An 18392-nucleotide genomic window follows, 5' to 3' on the forward strand; every position below is an offset into this window, starting at 1 on the left:
TTACTCATGAGCCCCTAATACAGTGAAACTACAGCTAACTAGGGCCTGTCAATTAAATGCTACTAGTAGGCCTGCAGCACTGATTGTGCCACCCACTTAAGTATTCCTTTAAAACATTTCAGCCTACGAGTGCAGTTTAAAAGTGCCATTTCAACCTGGCTCACTAAACCTTTGCCAGTCCTAAACCTTCCTTTATATATATATATATATAATGGGTAATTACAACTGTAAAACCGAATTCGCAATTTACGTTCTCACATGTACCTGTGGCCTTAATTACATCGGCAGCACCAAGCTACAGGTACATGAGAGAATCCTGCAGCATTTGCGTGCAATTCTGCATAGTGACCCTAATTATCCTGTGGCACGCCACTTCAAACAGGTACATGGAAACAACTTATCTTGTTTACAATATTATGTGGTATCCTCCGTTCCAAAACCACGTAGAGGAGGGAACAGAGAGGCTTTACTTAGAAGATTAGAAACCAAGTTCATTCTTAACTTCGACAGTAAATGCCCAAATGGACTGAATAATACCGAAGATATGTATATGTGTCTTTAAATTAATTATTCTGATTGTTCTATCTAGCTGGGTTGGGTACCATCTACCACAGAATGTATTGTTGATCTGAATGCAGATATCCTACATTGAGTAGGTTTTAAATTTGGGGTGTAGGTAAGAAGATTCGGTAGCTTCAGACATATGTTTTATGACGGCTGTCAATTTCTTATCTCACGAACTCACACTATTGCCAGGATACTAGATAAGGGGTGGGGCACTATCAGTGTGGGAAAAGTGGTAACCTTGGACATGGTTCAAGGATTCATGACTGACTCCAATATCTGATGTCATTGCCTATCATGTCTGTTGTGTCTTGGCCTAGTTTTGGTTACAAAATGCATCTTTATCTTGTAATCATTTTATTCTGCACAAAATAATTTTTTGCACATGGGAGACCAAGGGAAAAATAAGTATTGCTGCTATGCTCTATATTCTTTTTGCACATTCTTTTTAATCAGAGTCACGAATCAGTTAGTAATTATCTGCATTTATGCAGTCATGATGAACAATGTTATTGCACAGAACAGTGTGCATATGGATTTATCCAGGAATTTAGATTTGCCAAACAGACTTTCTATGAAATAGACTGTATATAATGAAACAATCTAATGATATATTTTTTCAAATACTTTCTTCACAATATTTTACAATAATCAAAGTTTCCGTTTAAATTAATTTAATAAACAGGATCTATATCGTTTTTAAGGGTAATACTTCTAATGTTAATGTGAATATATAACATTAGAAAAATCGCACCCACTGGAGAAAGGCATCTAGTCTGTTTGTTATGTCCATTACTAACTTGCCGATCATGTGACCTGAGTGGGAAGGGCATATCATTTAGATGGCTTCAACCAGTTACAGCCTGTATGTGATCAAGGGCGCCTGAGCCCGAAACGCGTCATCTGTTGTTTGCTGCTGAAGGTTGGAATAAAATAAGATCTTGCCTAACAAAGAAGTGGTTTGCTTCTCCTTCTTCGCCGCCGAGGCTTTGGTGGAAGTTTTGCCTGCGAGATATATATATATATATATATATATATATATATATATATATATATATATATATATATATATATATATATATATATATATATATATACAGTATCCTCATTCTGTTTAAATATATATATATATATTCGTCGTGGAGGATTTTTGCTGTCCTGGTTACAGGAATGTCTTGAACCTGCCTACTCGCACTAGAGATGAAGAGGCGGAGTAGGTGTCATCGACATCACGCAGGACAAGGCTACTTTGTTTTCCAAGTCCCCGCTACAAAGTCTCCTGTGCTGTGGTAGGAGATGCGGTTGGGGACCCGAGGAAGGGGCTTGTTTCCAATATTCCGGACTTTGGAGTTTCAGGCGGCGCTGCTCCACCCGTCGCATTGCCTGCCAGCAGTTTCCTGTGCATGCTGGTACCTGTAGGCGCTGGATGAGAGGCGTCCTGTAGGAGGCTAAGGCGATTGGCACTGACCAGAATGGGCGGAGCAGCAGTCCACGAAGCAGGTTGCGGGACGATATTTAAATCAGCTTACTCGCCTGCTTCCTGTTCGTCACACCCACGGCGCTGAGGAAGGCTGATATGATGCCGAAATGCATTCGCCACTGCGGGTGTCTGTGAACTTCTTACCGGTTTGGTGAAATAAAGCTGCTTTCCACGTTTCCCCTGTTGTGGCCTTGTCTTCCTTGGAAGAGTGTTCTGGATATATATATATATATATATATATATATATATATATATATATATATATATATATATATATATATATATATAAACAGAATGAGGATACTGTATATATATATATATATATATATATATATATATATATATATATATATATATATATATATATATATATATATATATTCACTGAAAAAACCATAGGTTTTAGCCCATATATAGTTAGGGATTAGCATTTACAAGACCTTAATTTACTCGCACAAAACCATAGAAATTCGCATATATAGTTAGATGCAATAACTATATATCGCGCACCCGCAACCCACTGCTGATGATGTCACATATTACATCATTCATGACATGGTCAGTGACATCACTGATGACATCACTGATGACATCTCAAATGACATCACTGATGACATCTCAAATGACATCACTGATGACATCTCAAATGACAACATCCAGTGACTGTATGTTTCTGTAAAGTTAAAATATGTCTTACATATTGAAGAATGAGTGGATGTATAAGTGTTTGGATGAAGGATTTAGTAGGTGCATGACTGACTGTATGAGAGAATGATTAAATGTGTCTCACTGTGTAACGCCCTGAACGTCTCAGGATCGTTTAACAGACACGATAATGAGGACGCAACCACTTGTGAAGGGTTAGTTATTTTAATGAAGGCTAAAATAGTACAAAGAGTAAACAAAAGTTATAGTCACTGGAATCCTCCAGGCTAAGTACGTTACCAGCCCACAGCACGGATGGTCCTAACCGTCCTCTGCATATACGCCGATCCCGGCGTATGCCAACAGAGGGCAGAAATGAAATGGCCGACAATGCCAATCGGTAGGCTGTGAGGGGCACGAAGAGTGTTGGGGAGAATCGAGGAGTCAGGGAAACACCCAGCCGGGGTCTCTACCTGAAGGGAGCAGCCGCTCAACCTCTTCCTCAGACTGCACCGGGACGCGGAGTCACCTCCTGGTTATGCGTCACCGATACCCCAATCAAAAGCAAGAAGACTGAACCGAGAGCAGCCGCTCGATCGATACTGTGGACTTCCGAGTCTGTAACGCGGCAAACACCTCCTGGTGTGCGTTACAGCTGGCAGTCCCTGTATCTCTGGTCGGGCTGGGAGTTACGACTCCAACCAGCAAAAGCGCCACTGCGCTTTGACTCAGCCGAGTCAAAAAGCGAAGCTCAATGGTTGACCGGTAGAGCTTCCGGGTCCTTCACAGGTGACGATGGGGCAAGACACGGCCCAGGGAGTAACGACTCGACCTACCTCCGTTCTTGCCTTACTGGAGCACCACACAGGAACACTGCTCTTCACGAAGCAGGTACGTCGGTGTAAACACAATATCCGACAGCGTTGTACCTCCCGGTTCCTCCCTTTATAGGGCGTGTTTTCCTTGAGTTATGTAACAGCTCTCCTGTTTACATAAGGGCGTGTTTTCCTTGAGTTATGTAACAGCTCTCCTGTTTACATAAGGGCGTGTTTTCCTTGAGTTATGTAACAGCTCTCCTGTTTACATAACCTCTCAACCGCTAAGCATCCTGGGAGATGTAGTCCGTTTTCGCTGGTTACCGTTTTCCTCCCCTCGCATGACAGGAATTCTTGACAGTACATCCTCCCTCTCAGCGGCTCCCCACGGGGCCAGCGCTGGCAGGAAAACGCTGATGGAACAAGGAGACCAAGCGTGGAGCATGAACCCCTTCAGCCGGTTCCCATGATTGCTCCTCCGGGCCATAGCCTTTCCACGCAACCAGGTACCACAGCTTCCCCCTGCGCCATTTGGACGCTCGTATGCCCGACACTTCATACTCCACCTCCGACTCCACGCATACTAGGTGTCCCAGACGGCTTGGAGGGTGCTGGTTTGAGCAATGATACATGAAAGACAGGGTGTATCCGCAATGACTGGGGCAAGCACACCTTCACGTTCACGGGACCCATACACTTGGTAATTCGATAGGGGCCCATGTACTTGGGATGGAACACACTGTTCTTTCGAAACCTCATGTTTCTTGTGGATATCCAGACGTAGTCTCCAGTGCGGTACAGTGGCCCGGGCCTTCTCTTTCTGTCTGCCGCAGCCTTGTATCTTCTCTTGGCCTCTATTAGGACAGCCCTTGAGCGCATCAACGTGTCTTTTATGTGTGCCACCCTGTCCGCTGTGGCGGGAATCCTGTCCTCTCTGAACGGATGTAAAAATGGCAAGAACCTGGGATGTTGGCCATAGTTGCTATAGAACGGAGATGACTGTGTGGAGCTGTGAGTGGCGTTGTTGTAGGCTATCTCTGCAACCCATAGCAAGTCGACCCATTCTTCCCTGCCCTGGTCCACAAAACATCGCAGATACTGTTTGAGCGTTTGGTTCAGGCGCTCGGTTTAGCCGTCCGTTTGAGGGTGGTAGCTGGTGGACAGGGCGGTCTTAACATGCAGCGCAGTGCACCAAGTCTTCCAGAATTGCGCAGTAAACTGCGACCCCCGGTCCGACACGATCACCCCAGGTAATCCATGCAGTCGTACCACATTCTTTAGGAGTAGTGACGCCAATTCCCCGGCCGTAGGGACTCTCTTGCAGGGGATGAAGTGCCCCATTTTCGTCAAGTAATCCACCACCACCAGTATTGCCGTCATCCCCTGGTCTACCGGTAGGCCCACCACGAAGTCCAGTGATATGCTATCCCATGGTCTATCCTGGGTTGGAAGTGGATGTAAGAGCCCTTGGGTTCGTCCCTGGTCGGCCTTCATGGTAGCACTCGTAGGACACTCCTGTCCCCACCTCCTGACATCCACTCTCATGGTTGGCCACCAGAAATGCCGCCCCATGCTAGCCACCGTTTTTTCAAAGCCCAAATGACCTGCGCATGGAGAGTCATGGCACCAGATGAATGCTTGTTTCCTTAGCCTAGGCGTGGGTATCAATAGGCACCTGCCCTTCAGGGGTATCCCGTCCTTCAGCTGCCATTCTCTGTGACTGAGGAGCCACCTCCGCCATGCGAATGACCTGATCCCTCTCTTTATTCCCCTCAGGAAAGTATCCGGTTGGATAACCCCCAATACCATCCTCGGGGAAATGATGGAATGCTCGGTCGCAGGCAATGGTTGCTTAACTGCAGATTGACGGGACAGGGCGTCCGCCTTCCGGTTTTCTGTCCCCGGCCGATATGTGATGCGGAAGTTGAACCCCGCAAAGAAGATCGTCCACCGCAGCTGCCTGGGAGAAAGGTGTCTTGTGGCCGTCATGAACTGTAGGTTCCGATGGTCTGTGTACACCGATACCACATGTCTTGCCCCCATCAACCAATGCCTCCATTCGGTGAAGGCGTCCTTGATTGCGAGAAGCTCCTTCTCCGCAATATGGTAGTTGCGTTCGGCGTCGTTGAGTTTGCGGGACATGTACGCAACGGGATGAAGCACCCCTGTGTCGTGGTTGCGTTGGGACAAGATAGCCCCCAGCGCCACATCCGATGCGTCCGCTTCCACCACGTAGGGGAGATCCGGATCGGGGTGAGCCAACACCGGCGCCTTACCAAAGGCGCTTTTCAGGGCCTCAAAGGCTGTGTTCGCTTCAGGGGACCAGACAAACTCCTTGGACTTCCTCAGTAGCTGTGTGATTGGGGCCACCAATCCTGAAAATCCATCTATAAACCGCCTGTAAAAGTTGGCGAAGCCAATGAAACTTTGGACGTCCTTCACGCTTAGGGGCACCGGCCATTCTTTCACCGCCTTGATCTTTCGTTCTGCCATCTCCTGTCCCTCTGGACTCAGCATCACTCCGAGGAATTCCACGGATGTGACGTGGAAGTCACACTTGCTGAGTTTACAAAACAGCATGTTTTCCCTCAGCTTTTGGAGCACAGCTTTGACGTGGTGTACGTGCTCCTCCACACTGGACGAATAGATGAGGATGTCGTCGATATATACGACCACATAGATATCCAACTCCTCTCTGAATACCTCATTCAGAAAGTACTGAAAGGCTGCCGGGGCGTTGCACAGACCGAACGGCATGACGAGGTACTCAAAAAGGCCGAACCTGGTCTTAAAGGCGGTCTTCCACTGGTCTCCGTCCCTCATGCGTACCAGATGGTATGCCCCTTTCAAATCCAACTTGGTGTAGATACGAGCTTTCTTGACCTGTTCCAGAAGTACACTGATGAGAGGCAAGGGGTACCGATTTTTTATGGTTATCGCATTCAATGCCCTAAAGTCCACACAGGCTCTCAGCTCCCCATTAGCCTTCGGGATGAAGAAGAGTGGCGAGGCGGCCGGAGACTTGGACGGGCGGATGAATCCTAGCTTGAGGAGTTTATCCAGGTACCCCCGGAGATGCACGTTTTCAGGCTCCGTCAGGGCATACAGCCTGCCGCTGGGAACGCTGGCCCCTGGCACCAGGTCGATCTGGCAGTCAAACTGTCTATGTGGTGGTAGCACTTCCGCCTTCACCTCATCAAATACATCCTCAAAACTGTGATAAGCCTGGGGGAGAGCCACATCTTTTTCTGCCGCTGTAGCCACCGTCTGACTCCCGCTCTCATCTGCGTTAAGGGATTCCGTTCGTATTCCACAATGCAGGGTGCAATACGGTGACGTCATTTCGATGTGATGTGTTGGCCAATCCACAGAGGGGTTGTGTTTCTGTAGCCACAGCAATCCCAATATGACGCCATATTGGGGTGCTCGGATGATGTTAAAATCGATTTGTTCCAAATGGTTCCTCCCATATCTCATTGGAAGGACCCCCGTGTGCTGCCCGATGGGCCCCGTCACCAATCGCCTTCCATCTACAGCATAGACGTCTTCGGGTACAGCTTTGGGAAGAAGCACTAGCCCTAGCCTGCATGCCTCGTTGTGGTCCATAAACATGCCAGTGGCCCCTGAATCCACCATGGCCACAACGGGTATCCACTGGTCATGCACTCCCACGTGCACCGTGAGAAACAGGTGTCGTTGTCCCTTAGTGACCGAGTTGGAAAGTGAAGGGATGGATGAGTGACTCCGAGATGCCCCTTCTTTGGTTTAGTTTTCCGCCGGTATGTCCACCACGGCTGTTACCGACCGGTTGGCCCGATAACGTGACGTCTTCGGTTTGGCAGGGCATTCACGTACGTAGTGGCCTTTTTTGCCACAATATAGGCACAATCCTTGTTTACGGCGTGACTCTTTCTCCGTGGCTGTGAGGCTCGCTCGTATTGCGCCGATGTCCATGGGTTCTCCCTTGGATGCGGTGGAAGTTTCAGGACTTCCCACCGTCACATAGGATGGAAGGGATTTTCCTTTTCTCCCATGATCCCCCTTTCTTTCACTTAGCCTATGTTCCAGCCGTAATACCAGGTTGATAAGGCCCTCACATGTCTTCGGTTGAGGGTCAATATGAGCCACGGCGTCCTTGAGCTCATCGCACAGCCCTTGATGGAAGAGCGCCGTCTGTTTAGCAACTGGCCACTTGGTTCCCGCAACCAGCCTTCGGAACGCGTTGAGATACTGCACCAGGTCGTTGGATCCCTGTCTCAACTCAAGCATTTCACGGTCCGCCGTGTACGAGTCAGCCCTTCTGTCGAATACCTTCAGGAATTGCTCGCGAAAAGCACCCCAATCACATAAGATGGGGTCGTCCCTGCTCACCAGAGGTACGGCCCATTGTGCCGCGTTTCCAGCCAAATAGGAAATAAGGAAAGCCACACGAGCCTGACTCGTGGGGAACGCCTTTGGTTTGCACGATAAATGTAGCGCCACTTGTGTGAGGAATACCTGCACTGTGTTAGGATCCCCACTGTACCTCTCTGGTGTTGCCAAGGGGATGGCTACCGGCATTTCCACTACTACCGCAGGGGTCTGGTTCGTGAGGGAGGTGCTGGGCGTGAGCGGGTCCAATTGGATAGCATCCAGTCTGGCTTTTACATCGGCTGTTTCTTGCCTAGAGGCAGCCAATTCAACTTGCACGGTCGCTAAAGCAGCCAGCACATCATCAAGTGTTGCCATGTCTGTTATCGACCGGGAGACAGTTAGTGTTATTAAGGTCGGATATTTTGTAACGCCCTGAACGTCTCAGGATCGTTTAACAGACACGATAATGAGGACGCAACCACTTGTGAAGGGTTAGTTATTTTAATGAAGGCAAAAATAATACAAAGAGTAAACAAAAGTTATAGTCACTGGAATCCTCCAGGCTAAGTACGTTACCAGCCCACAGCACGGATGGTCCTAACCGTCCTCTGCATATACGCCGATCCCGGCGTATGCCAACAGAGGGCAGAAATGAAATGGCCGACAATGCCAATCGGTAGGCTGTGAGGGGCACCAAGAGTGTTGGGGAGAATCGAGGAGTCAGGGAAACACCCAGCCGGGGTCTCTACCTGAAGGGAGCAGCCGCTCAACCTCTTCCTCAGACTGCACCGGGACGCGGAGTCACCTCCTGGTGATGCGTCACCGATACCCCAATCAAAAGCAAGAAGACTGAACCGAAAGCAGCCGCTCGATCGATCCTGTGGACTTCCGAGTCTGTAACGTGGCAAACACCTCCTGGTGTGCGTTACAGCTGGCAGTCCCTGTATCTCTGGTCGGGCTGGGAGTTACGACTCCAACCAGCAAAAGCGCCACTGCGCTTTGACTCATCCGAGTCAAAAAGCGAAGCTCAATGGTTGACCGGTAGAGCTTCCGGGTCCTTCACAGGTGACGATGGGGCAAGACACGGCCCAGGGAGTAACGACTCGACCTACCTCCGTTCTTGCCTTACTGGAGCACCACACCGGAACACTGCTCTTCACGAAGCAGGTACGTCGGTGTAAACACAATATCCGACAGCGTTGTACCTCCCTGTTCCTCCCTTTATAGGGCGTGTTTTCCTTGAGTTATGTAACAGCTCTCCTGTTTACATAAGGGCGTGTTTTCCTTGAGTTATGTAACAGCTCTCCTGTTTACATAAGGGCGTGTTTTCCTTGAGTTATGTAACAGCTCTCCTGTTTACATAACCTCTCAACCGCTAAGCATCCTGCGAGATGTAGTCCATTTTCGCTGGTTACCGTTTTCCTCCCCTCGCATGACAGGAATTCTTGACACACTGAGTGCATGGGTTAGTGACTAAACTGTCTTAATTTGTGCATCATTATTACTGTAGTTCTGTAAACTGCTGCATGTGTTAATCAGTAGCTATATGAGTAACTATATGGGTTATTGATTGGTTGCCCAAATATTTGTATGGGAGAGTGAGTGTGTGTGTGGGGGTGGCTGGGAGGTGTGTGACTCTGTGCATAGATGTGTGAGCAGTTGATTCAGTAGATGTATGGGTTCAAAAGTGCATGTGGAAACAGCTGTATGGGCGGTTGACTATCTGCATGAGTAGATTGGTGAGTAATTGGATTTCTCAGTGCTACATGTCAAAGTAAGTACATATGTAAAACACAGTACATGTAAGATTTGACATATATAAATAACTGTGCATAAGAGCCAGTGAATGTGTGAGTGGCTGTATGGATCATTGTGAACTTGTATCAGGGATTGTATAAGAGAGTAAATATGTGTTAGTATATGTTTGATTAAGTAAGGTGTGTATAACTGTATAGTTGAGGAAATGGAGGTGTGATTGATTCTTTGCATGAGTGACTAGGTGTGTGAGTAACTCCATGGATGAGTGACAGTCTGTGAGAGTCTGTTTACACTGATTGTATCTAAGGTTATATTTGAGTCTGAAGAGGTTGATCGTATTATCACATGAATGATATCATCAGTGATGTGATCATTAATGACAAATGAGACGTTATCAGTGATTTTATCAGTGATGTTATCAGTGATGTCATTTGAGATGTCATCAGTGATGTCATTTGAGATGTCATCAGTGATGTCATCAGTGATGTCACTGACCATGTCATGAATGATGTAATATGTGACATCATCAGCAGTGGGTTGCGGGTGCGCGATATATAGTTATTGCATCTAACTATATATGCGAATTTCTATGGTTTTGTGCGAGTAAATTAAGGTTTTGTAAATGCTAATCCCTAACTATATATGGGCTAAAACCTATGGTTTTTTCAGTGAATTTCAAAGGTTTTTTAATAGCAAATATCAAAAGCTGTCGAATGTCAAGTATGTGATAGGTAAAAACATTTTCGTGTTCATGCACGCTGATGTGCTTTGAACGCTGCCCCCTCCCTCTTTTCTCTTAGTAGTACTCTCTCTTTGCAGATAGTGAAGGGTAGTTAACGCAGGCCTTTGCCCCCGTTGTAATCTGCCGTGCCTGCTTGACTCTCCATTTGATTGATTGTTATCCAAGCATTTACTGTTTTAGAATTGATTCTCTTTGGTTCATTCTCTATTTACAAACAAGCACAAAGTCGCAATACTCTGTTTAGTCTTTGCAGATAGTGAAAAATCGTGTAAAAAACAAAAGTAATCAAGCAAAATCAGTAGGCCACTAATGGGATCTCTTTTTGACCTCGCTAAAATAGAAACATTAGGAACAACCCTTCATGAGAAATACGAAACTAGTGAGATGAACTGAGCTCCACACCATGATGGCTGCAAGACAGCTCGGCTCCGCCACCCACCCCGCCCAAAATAACGATAAACTCTATGCAAATATTATAAATATATACAACACACCAGCAAAGTAACAGGGTAAAACATTTTATTAAATAACTATTTACATAACTATTTTATACTTTTTGTTGCCTGATCCGGCTAGCTCAATCGATCGAGCATGAAACTCATGCACTCTGATAGCAAGTGTTGCTGCTGATGCTATGCAGACAAAAACTGGTTTTCAGTTTGTACATTCTTCAAGATTTTTCCATCCAAGGCTGGTTGAGAGTTTGTAGAACGATGGCTTCAGATTTTCAACATACGGTGTGGTGGCGCGGACTGGGAGGAGGCGCTTGGCTCCTGCCCCCTCCCCAAGTCGTGTTGCCCTGGTGTGGCCTAAGATCACCCCCGACAGGACTCTTCCATTCTGGACCTTGTCCCACAATCCGTTTGACCTGAAGACACGCTGTAGTAGGGCGCCCCTTTACCGTTTCAGTTGCCATTCCGCCCGCTTTTGCTACACTGTGCCTCTTCCGCCATTCAGCTGTTTACCGCCCGCTCTTGCGACTACAGCGTCTCGCTCACCATGTAGTTGAGTTGCTCCCGCTCTTGCGATGCAGCGATAGGCGGCTGCCACAGGACTCTCAAAATGGCGGCCAGCTCTTCAGATTTGGGCGTGGTCCACTAAAATGGCCCTGGGACACCTTTGAACTCGGACGCTTGTCTGCTAGGGCTTGGGCCCCATTCTCGAAAGCGTCCACTGAGCCTTGAAGATTCTACAAAAGTCTTGGGGGCCCCCAACTCCCGCAGGCTTCTGGTGGGGAGCGGCTGCCATGATTGCTCGTGGAATGGCCACGACTGAGCTACGAGATGGTGGTGCTCTCATGCTGTGCATAATAGCAATTATAACAGTTACAACATGCTGACGCCAGCTTGAGTCTGAAACATCCAGAAACACTGTAGACTACCAATTCGATCACTTCCGGTAGCGCCCCAACGTGACCCGGTAGGGAAGAACTTGCCCTCCCCTCTTTGACTGATGGTCCCTTCTGTTCTCATTTAACAGAACTTTTTAGACTGCTGAAAGGGGTTGTGTTCCGACCGCTGGTTGGTGGAGACATTTTGACTATATTCTGGACCTACGTTGTCGCGTAATGCGTTATATGAAACGCCGCGTTAGCGCACCCGGAAGTGCTCCGGTGCGCGAAGCGCAGCTTCCCGGAAGCGATCCGGGGCGCGGCGCGCAGCGCGTAACGTAAGCATAACAGGTCATGTGACTTGTTAATAAAACTTTTCATTGGTTCATTTTACTTTTGTTATTCTAATGATGAAAGGCTTGGTCATATGACCTAAAAATTACGCTTTTTATTGCTTTCGAACATTATTTTTTCTTAAACATATATATTATAATGTTCCAGGCTAATGTACTTTCCCGGAAAATTTACAACTGTCCTGCAAGTAAAATATACTCCTTTTTCTAGCAAAAGGGCGTTTCTTCGTCCCATGACGGAGCCGTTGAGCAAAAGATGCTCGGCCTGCTGTCCTTGTCGCCGATACGCCTGAATATCAGATTCTTATCGATCACTTTATGTTGCAGGAGTAGAAAACACAACAGCCCTTGACCATTTATCTTTACTGCGTTCCTGCGTATTATACCTTTTATCCGTCATGTAATTGGACTGCTTTATTTCACTTGCCTTTTACTAATTCGAAAACAGTGACTAAAATTAAAAATTTTACCAATGTAAATACTACTACCATATTTTGTTTTAAAAACCTTTATTGTGAAAATGTCAGTATACAAATACGGGCCTATAACCACGTGGGCCGGCCACGGAGCAAACTGGAATCGTATATGATGAGGAGACATTTACACTGTAGAGGAACGTAACGAGCGGGCCATTAGGTTGCAAGAACTAAGGTGTCTAACAGTTGCGGAATCGGTGGACGTATATTTTGTAATTAAAATACGACAGGGCCACTTACAATAAAATTTTCTAGATATACATTTGCGGGCAAGTACCATGGGTGACGTTAATTCGAACTTTCAATAGTACAGTAATCAATAACACATCAGAACTTAATATCAATAAGGATGTCGAAATATTCAATAAATTCTCGTCCCCGCCCGCCATGTGCTTCAAAACTGCATACGTATCTCGTGATATCAAGGTTGAGCAACCAGTACACAACAAGGAGTTACAAGTCCCATTTATACTGGCGCCATTTTGGGCGAGGCCGGGCAGGTCCAGGATATAGTCAAAATGTCTCCACCAACCAGCGGTAGGACCAGAACCCCTTTCGGCAGTCAAAAAAGGTTCAGTTAAATGACAACAGAAGAGATAGGCAACAAGAACCATCAGTCAAAAGAGGGTAGGGCAAGATCTGAAGCCATTGTTCTACAAACTCTCAACCAGCCTTGAATGGAAAAATCCTGAAGAATGTACAAACTGAAAACCAGTTTTTGTCTGTATAGCATCAGCAGCAACGCTTGAGTCAGCTTTGTGTGAAGCCGCCATTTTGATTCAATCAATAGCGTCCCCCTGCACACATTCAGGGACCTGGTCGTGTCTTCAGGTCAAACGGATTGTGGGACAAGATGCAGAAAGGAAAAGGAAAAAAGTTCCGCCAGACCCCGGGAGCCGGCCGCCTATGTCATGGGCGATCTTTGGCCACACCAGGGCAATAGTGAAGCTGCAGCAGGTGCAAATAATCTTCAGACAGTGTTACAAGCGCTGCTCAGAACTCTCAACTATGACACCACCTCCGTGCCATCCGGATCTTGGCGCCTTGTGCTGGTTCCGGGCTATTCACACATCGGTCCGCTACTGACACCACCTCATAGGCCAACGGGGCACCCCACGCCGACTTTCGGCGCAGCATTGTAGGATGGCCACACCAGTGCGGCAACTTGCTAGACACCACCTTGGTGCCATCCAGATCTCGGCGCGTTGTGCTGCCTTCGGCCTATTGTAGCCGCAAGTGCAGACGCAACTCAGCTGGATAGCGAGTGAAACACCAAGGGGCGCCCCACTGCAGCCGAGGAGCCTCCATCTTGGGGGCGACGCACAGCATCACATTGCTTTCCAATACAGTCAGATCCTCAAACAGCCCCCACTGACTGACGCGACCTCACAGGCCAACGGGGCGCCCCACGCCGACTTTCGGCGCAGCATTGTAGGATGGCCACACCAGTGCTGCAACTTGCTGAACACCACCTCGGTGCCATCCGGATCTTGGCGCGTTGTGCTGCCTTCGGCCTATTCGCACATCGGTCCGCTACTGACGCCGCCTCACATGCCAACGGATTTTCTACGCTTTTTATAGCAGCGCGTAACGTAAGCATAACAGGTCATGTGACTTGTTTATAAAACTTTTCATTGGTTCATTTTACTTTTGGTTTCCTAATGATGGAAGGCTTGATCATATGACCTAAAAATAACACTTTTCATTGGATTAAAACATTTTTTTTTCCCAAACGATGAAAGCCCCACCTTGTTTCTGGATGTTTCAAACTGAAGCTGGCGTCAGCATGAGAGCACCACCATCTCGTGGCTCCGTCATGGTCATTCCGCGAGCAATCATGGCAGCCGCTCCCCACCGGAAGCCTGCAGGAGTCGGGGGCCCCCAAGACTTTTGTAAAATCTTCAAGGCTCAGGGGACATCCGAGTTCCAAGGTGTCCCAGGGCCATTTTAGTGGACCAGGCCCAAATCCGAAGAGCCGTCCGCCATTTTAAGAGTCCTGTGGCAGCCGCCTATCGCTGCACCGCAAGAGTGGGCGCAACTCAACTACATGGTGAGGGAGACGCTGTAGCCGCAAGAGCGGGCGATAAACAGCTGAATGGAGGATGAGGCACAGTGTAGCAAAAGCGGGCGGAATTGCAACTGAAACGGTAAAGGGGCGCCCCAGTACAGCAGATGAGCCTCCACCTGGGGAGGCCCGTTCACGCCGCCTCCCCCCCCCCCCCCGGGGCGCCCCACGCCGTTTTTCGGAGCAGCATTGTAGGATGCCAAAACCAGTGTGGCAACTTACTGGACATCACCTGGGTGCCATTCACATCTCAGCGCGTTCTGCTGCCTTGGCACTATTCGCACAACAGACCGCTACTGACGAGGCCTCCCCCCGCACCACCCGGGACGCCCCACGCCGTTTTTCGAAGCTGCATTGTAGGATACCAAAAACCAGTGCGGCACCCAGGTAACATCACCTGGGTGCCGTCCAGAACTCAGCACGTTGTGCTGCCTTGGGACTATTCGCACAAAACACAGCTACTGACAATTGTTGCTTCTTTTTAAAAAAAATGTTTAAATGTATTTATTGTTTTTGTTGCGTTGTATATATTTATAAGTTATTAAAATGTTATAATCCTACTACTTTGTTGGAGTGCTATATATTTTTAATGTGACACATAATTGTAAAAACTTTGATGTACAAAGAGGCATCCCTGGAATCTTCCGCTTCAGGCTCGGACCCACACACCCTCACAGTGAGAATCCCCTCCCCAAGCACAATACAGGATGGTTAATTAGATGGTAGGAACGCGTGTGGTGTGACGGATCTCATCCGGTGGGGGCCTTGATCTACTGTAACTCCTTTGAAAAGGGGTGATTCTCTACAGCTGGGGCCATAAACTACATCTGCAGGGCTAGGTGATAGCCTGGGACCGGCCTGGACAATCGGACACAGAGGAAGAGGAGTGTCAGAGGGTGCGGTAGTCAATAGGGTGAAAGGGAGGTGTCGGGCGGGCACAGGGTGTGATTCTCAGAGAAGAACAGCCCAGATGGGAGGAGGTTTCTGGCCCATGCATGAGAGAGAGAGAGCGGGGGTGACTAGTGCGTGGGGGAGATGCTTGCGAGGGTGGGGAGCCATGCTGAGGATCGGCGGCGTGCAGAGAGTGGGTCTGGCCAAGGCATCTAAAATGGCTGCAGTGCTCAACAAAAGTGTGGCATTGCAAAAAAGGCAAGATGGCGCAGACAATGTTTATCAATAAGGATTAATTTATAACAATTATTTTTAACAAAATATTTAATCGCAGTGACAAAATGGCTGTCAACAGTTCCTGATTTCCATCGAATCGAACGTTAACAGACGTCATTCAGCAAAAAAAAAAAACGCTCACGAACAGCGCAGATGGGAGGAGGTTTCTGGCCCATGCATGAGAGAGAGAGCGGGGGTGACCAGTGCGTGGGGGAGATGCTTGCGAGGGTGGGGAGCCATGCTGAGGATCGGCGGCGTGCAGAGAGTGGGTCTGGTCAAGGCATCTAAAATGGCTGCCGTGCTCAACAAAAGTGTGGCATTGCAAAAAAGGCAAGATGGCGCAGACAATGTTTATCAATAAGGATTAATTTATAACAATTATTTTTAACAAAATATTTACTCGCAGTGACAAAATGGCGGTCAACACTTCCTAATTTCCATCGAATCGAACGTTTACAGACGTCACGCAGCAAAAAAAAAAACGCTCACGCACAGCCGCTGGAAGACATGTATCAACATATATGAGCCTCCTCAGCCACCCTCAGAAAACATAAGGGGTCAGGATACGTCTCCCGTACCCCCTTATACCTAGTAATTTAATTAAATCGAAACACAAAATGGCGAATTCACGTTTCGCTACCAGTTTGCGACCCGGTTCGCGAACCGAGAAGCGCTTCTACCGCGAAAAATCAAATTTTTATTATTTGCCCCACGGGACCCTTTAATAACCCCAACATCATTCCTAGGGGGTCAAGAGGGGTCTAGACCATGTCATGAATGATGTAATATGTGACATCATTAGCAGTGGATTGCGGGTGCGCAAAATATAGTTAGTGGAACTAACTATATATGCGAATTTCAATGGTTTTGTGCGAGTAAAATAAGGTTTTGTAAATGCTAATCCCTAACTATATATGGTCTATAACCTATGGTTTTTTTCAGTGAATTTTTAAGGTTTTGTAAATGTTAATTCCTAACTATATATGGTCTATAACCTATGGTTTTTTCAGTGAATGTTTAAGGTTTTGTAAATGCTAATTCCTAACTATATATGGTCTATAATCTATGGTTTTTTCAGTGAATTTCAATGGTTTTTTAATAGCAAATATCAAAAGCTGTAAAATGTATTCTTATTTTAATGCAAAAATATATTTTATATGTTTTAAATAAATAAAAATTATGCATCTGCCAAACCCTGACCTCTTAATAGTGCACTGTGGTGGAAATGATTTGGGCACTATGACTGGAGTTGGTCTGGAAATGCTTTTAAAGAACACCTTTCTTCATTTGATGACACTTTTTCCCCAAACTGCCTTGGTATATTCCAATATATGTCAAAGACATAAATATAAGTGGTCCAACCAATTTTTGCACAATTTGAGAAAGCACAGAAACATGTGAATAAATCTGTTTCTGCTTACATGAGAGACTATGGAATGGGTTTAATATACAACAATAACTTGCGTTCCAACATTCAAGACATCTACAGAAGAGATGGTGTGCACTTCTCCGATGAAGGTAATAGAATATTCGTCCTTTATTTAAAAGTGTGCATTGGAACCTACTTGTACGTACCTAAATTAGCCACAGAACCCAATAGCTCTTTTCAGAGCTACCCTACCTCTGATCATTCAAAATGTTTATCTTTTTCAAAATTTTTTTTTTTTTCACCAAAGTACGCTCCCCGGTTCGCTTACCGGTGCGCGTACCGGGCGCTCCCACCGCGAAATTTTCAAAAATTTTATTTTTTTATTTTTGCATATATCAGCGTCCTAATCCCCCCTCAGAAAACCTAGAGGGTCACAAAGTGTCTACCGTGCCCCCTTCTACCCATTCCAAACATTGTTTGTCCTCCATCTTATGTCTCAATTCTACCGATACACAAAATGGAGGACTCCCGTAACGCTGCCGGTTCGCGTACCGGGGAGCGCACCGGTAAGCGCTCGATAAAAAAAGCTGGGAAAGTAATTTACAGAAAAACCACTACAGACACTTTCATCAAATATAGAATAGGCCCTACTACATAGCAGTCCCTACCATTTACCCAAATTTGATGGAATTCCATTGAGAACATTATGCTGTAAGCCTGACTAAATATCCTGAGGTAAATTACCTAACAAAAACACTTATGACATGTTAGAATTGACAACCAATCAAAATACTACTTTCAATATCTTCTATTATTTCATGACATTTGATTGGTTATGTACCTGAATAGATTTAAAGAAAGAGAGAGAAACACAGCCATTTTGAATACTACTTCCTGAAGTACATATCAAGTGCATTTCAACTGAGAACTTAAACTTCTTTTTGAAAGGTAAGATGTTATTTTAAAAACTGAAGTATGTTCTGCACTTTAACTTAATTTGGAAAACATTTTCTGATAGTTATATACTATCCCTCTGTAATAGTTATAGAATAAAATAGACTTCTCTGTTTTAGTTATGGATGGAGTTAGGCTTGTCTTGTATAATTAAGAATTAACCTAGGCTTTATCACATATATTTTTTTATATTTCTACTTCCAGTCTGATACCATACACTGCCCAAAGATAAAATCACTGTTTAAAAAAACAAACTACCTGTCTGTACTTAAACCCAACAGTGCCCTATCTGTACTGATATATTTTTTTTAAATTCATTTT

Source organism: Lissotriton vulgaris, chromosome 6 (assembly GCF_964263255.1).
Source record: "Lissotriton vulgaris chromosome 6, aLisVul1.2, whole genome shotgun sequence".
NCBI lineage: Eukaryota > Metazoa > Chordata > Amphibia > Caudata > Salamandridae > Lissotriton > Lissotriton vulgaris.